Genomic DNA, 4,446 nt, shown 5'->3' on the forward strand with positions numbered 1-4,446 from the left:
CTGGAGAGAATTTTCATTGGGATTACAAATATAATCGAAGGTTAAAAAATTTTAATACATGTTAAATTTCATAACGTCTTTACCTGCTAAGACGTAAAACACCCCTCGGTTAGAAAAATAGATCAAGCATACTGAACAGCAGTCAGCCATACACCACCTATAATTTATTGCGTCAAAACTATTTTCCCGATCCGACCGCTTATGTGAACCACAAGGGGGCGACATTGTTTAGCGTCGTGGATTACAATAATACTAATTATAAATACCGGTATTTTATAGCAAGGTGGCTAACACAAAACTCCGTTCACATTGTGATACAACCATTGAACTTGGCAGTGATGTTTCTATAAAGATACTCTTTCAATCCAGTCGTTTGGCCAACTCGAAAATTCAACATGGCGTCCATTTTTTTCAAAATGGCCGCCAAAATGGTAAAATGTGCCATACATAACCTTTTAATATTGGAATTTAGGACGTAAAAGTATCAATAGAGATCGTTAAAATGTTTCATTTATCCTGTGACTTTTTATTGATGGTGATGTGCGTACATCCTAAATTAAATACTAAAAAGTTTAGGGCACATTTTAGCAATTTTGGCGGCCATTTTGTGTTGAATTTTCGAGTTGGCTGATTGACTGGATTTAAAGAGTATCTTTATAAGAACACAAGTGAAGCAGAAGTAGATGAGTAAAACCTTTCAGTAGGCTTTAATCAGGAGTCAGGACGCAACACTACAACAAGGAGAAGGGGGGGGGGAAATAGATGGACACAGATGAACAAGTGATGTGCAGGCAAGGATATGAGGGGTAGGGGAGCAGAAGTAAGGACAAGATGAATATACAGAAGCAAAGTTTTGAGAGGGGTGGGATGGTTTTGAGAGGGGTGGGATGGTTTAACGGGTGTAGAAAAGATCATGGTTTTTGATGGGGAATGACGTGAGATGGTGGTGAACATCTGGCTTGAGGACCTGGCGGGAAGAATGTGAATGAAGAGAATGTGGAAGGTGGTTCCACCGGTGGGAAAAGAGAGGAGTAAACGAGTGGAGATGAGCAGTGATCCTGGATTTAGGTAGTCCACGACGAGGGGGTTGCTGGTGGACTGCGTGCCGTCTAAGTTGGACTGCCAAGTCACAGCGAGCACTGTCTGTTGTGAGGTGGATTGCCCCAAATCCTTCATCTAATATAGGTAGGTGACACTGATTCACAATGTGATGAATAGTCTGCTCTGGGTGACCACAGTCACATGATACTCGTTCTTTGAAATTCCATTTGTGGAGGTGATGACTGGTGTGATGTCCTTGCATGGAGAGTACGGATCCTATTGAGAGCAGATCATTGTTTCCGGGGCGGCACGAAACCTGGAGGCTCTTGTCAGATCACTGACCAGGTCATTGTTAGCAGTGTTGTCTATCCAGAGATTGTCCCCCATGTCGATATACATCCCTCTTGGGACTTTGGATAAGTGTAGTGAATATTTATCATTTGAAATTGCCCACTATATACAGGGTGAGTCATAAGTCCCAGGACACGGTTTTAGCTGCTCACACAAGATTTGTTTATACTGTTACAGACGCGGTTTTGGATGTTAGTTTACCGAGCGGTTTGGTATGACCGCGTCTGCACAGTTTACCCGATTCCACTCGAACGTTGGCCAAATCGCGCTATGCTAAATCAATTAAGGAAAGGACACAACGGCTGGGTTAGATGACACGACACCAGGGGTACAGTTCTCAAGACCTCCGGAGGAGGTTATAATATTTGTATGCGGAACGTTTAGATTACAAGGACAAGAGGTACAGCATAGGAAGGTAGGCACTTAGACACACTTATCTTATTCCCGACAGACCACAGATAAACGGGACAAGACTGACTCACACAGGGATTGATGGCAAGGAAGGGCAGGTAGTCGATGGACAGCACAAGGTGCACCTTGGCTCAGGGACAGGATCCACACGGTCCGGTCCAGATATGCGGGGAGGTATCGTCGCGCTGGAGGTGGCGTCTGGTTCTCTTCAAGCTGGGGGCGCATCTGACGTCACCTCCGGTAAGTGGCTGCGTATATCCAGCGGGGAGTGACACGCCCTCGGCTCGTTAGCTCCGCCCCAGATGGAATCGGCCCGCCGCTTCTTATTGGGTGCGGGGGGGTTACCGGGCTCCGCCCTTGACGAGGAGCTGACAGTCAGCCCCTTCGTGGTAACCCCGTCGGAGCACATGGGCAATGGCGGCTAACCAAGCCGGAGTGAGGACGCACACTCCCCGCGCGCTGTTGTTGTAGTTGTTGTTGTTGTTGTTGTAGTTTCATGAGGAAGATGGGAGGAGGTATGGGGAGGTCCTAAACTCACTACTGGTGCCATACAATCACATTCTGGTGCAACGAAGAGTCAGAATTAATGGAAACGAGTCCTTAACTGACATAGACTAAGAATAACTAGCAAGATGTCCTATAGTTGTCTACGTGAGATGCGGTGAACCTGGGCACGACATTTAATGGGGGAAAAAGGGGAAGGTCGGTTCTACAGAGTGTTGTTTACAGACAATGGGACTAGGGAATGGGGGATTGGGGATAGTTGGGGAGTATTGGGGAAATAGGGGAATATTTACAAGCGGATATGGATGGAGGCCAAATCCCATATCCACAACATTGCACCCTTCTCTACCTCGGGGTGTCCCGACCCGATAAATCTTTACCTACTTTAGTGTGGCACTCAGATGTAGTTCCCTCTACTATTAACTCTACCCTGAGTGCGACAGTTTTACAGATGTTCACAAATGAGTAAATATGTCCCCCTGCGACGTTGCACCCTTCTCCTCACAGAAACACACCCACAGGATAACCGAATCGCGGAAAGAATTCTCAAACTACACATACAGCCGGTAGGGAGCATTATTTACACCAGACTACACTGATATTTACACTACGATCCAGGACCTGTTTTTGGAGGAACACATGCAGATGTTACGCATAGAGAGAGCACGCATGCCAGCATCGATACACCAACCCACGAGTGCTCTGTGGCCTTACGGCCTTTAATAATGTGCAGAGCACCCCATCCAAGCACCAAAAGCACCACCCCATCACACAGTCAGCACCATCCGGTGCAACAATAAAATGTTCATAAATCACCGGTGGTGTCGCAGCCGGCCGATGTTCTGCCGCTGGTCTTGCCTTCGTGTGGTGCACTTGGTGTTCTGGCTTCTTTCAAAAATAAAGAAAGGCGCCAACCGCGTCCATTTCTGTATTGTGGCCATCAGGGGGCCAACTAAAGGTGGTTCACCTGTATGGCATAGGTGCCACGTTGACCCATAGGTCCATCAACGGGTGGTGCTTGCCCGCAAAAGAACTGCGGTCCATTGTGGGTGGCCACAAAAATTGCGGTCCATATGGTGTATCGATCCCGGCAGCAAGCAGCGAAAGTGCAGGCCCACAACTGCGGAGCCAGCACCTCTCTCTCCTCTCTCTCTGCCCCAAAGCCAGATCCTCGGAGGTGGGAGACAAAAGAAGAAGACAAGTGAGTAAGGTGGTAAGGACGCAAAAGTGCACGCAACATAAGGTAATGCACACTGGGGGCACATGGGAACCAGGTGAGACAGGTACGTTCCTACCGTACGCCCCCCCCCCCCCCCACCAGGTAACCTACATTGCCCCTCCCTTACCCCTTACTGTATCCACAAAACACAACACTACCCATAAACATCTACTTTACAAATCAACAAACGTCCCTACTGTCTTCCCCGTTCCTCCCATTAACCAAATTCGTCTTCTCTCCCTCCTAACCAATCAAATTTGCCATTTTCAACTTTCATCAAAATTTGCCATCTCCAACTCAACATCATAATTTGTCATCACCAATTCATCATCAGTCCCTCCTAAGGAGGGAGAGATGGAATCACCCCAATGTCTCCTCCACGTCGTGATGCGTCTCACCAATCCACACAGCAATTCTCATTTCCTGCACAGAGAACAAAGAAAACACAGGTGTGGAGTCATCATCATCACCACAGGTAAGTGGCTGCATATGGTGCGACAGGTTCATCAATCCTAACTATTTCCTAAATGACTTTAACAACTTTACATTACCCGGGGTCTTTCTCCTGCCAAACCATTGGCCCTCTTACACTATGGGTTCTAAAAACCAATTCCCATTGACCAAACTGTGGTGCTTTTCAATTTGGGGTCTCACTCCCCCGATTCATCTCCCGGTGCCCTCGCACAATTTCTGGGCCGCGACGTGTAGCTCTCCTAGCCGGTCTACCCACCTGCACACCTCCACCACTGCAGTTGACTCCGAGCTTACCTGCTCCTCACCCTAACCTAACTACCTGGGGAAGGCCCTCTGGCGCTCTCCCCACTCGGTGCCCTCTCTGGCACTGGGCTACCGTACCCGGGTCCGTCCTCCGGATCCTCGGGCCCCACTGACACTAACGGCTCCCAGAGCCCACCTGCGGC

Source organism: Myxine glutinosa, chromosome 14 (genome assembly GCF_964187855.1).
Source record: "Myxine glutinosa chromosome 14, kmMyxGlut1.1, whole genome shotgun sequence".
Classification (NCBI taxonomy): Eukaryota; Metazoa; Chordata; class Myxini; order Myxiniformes; family Myxinidae; genus Myxine; species Myxine glutinosa.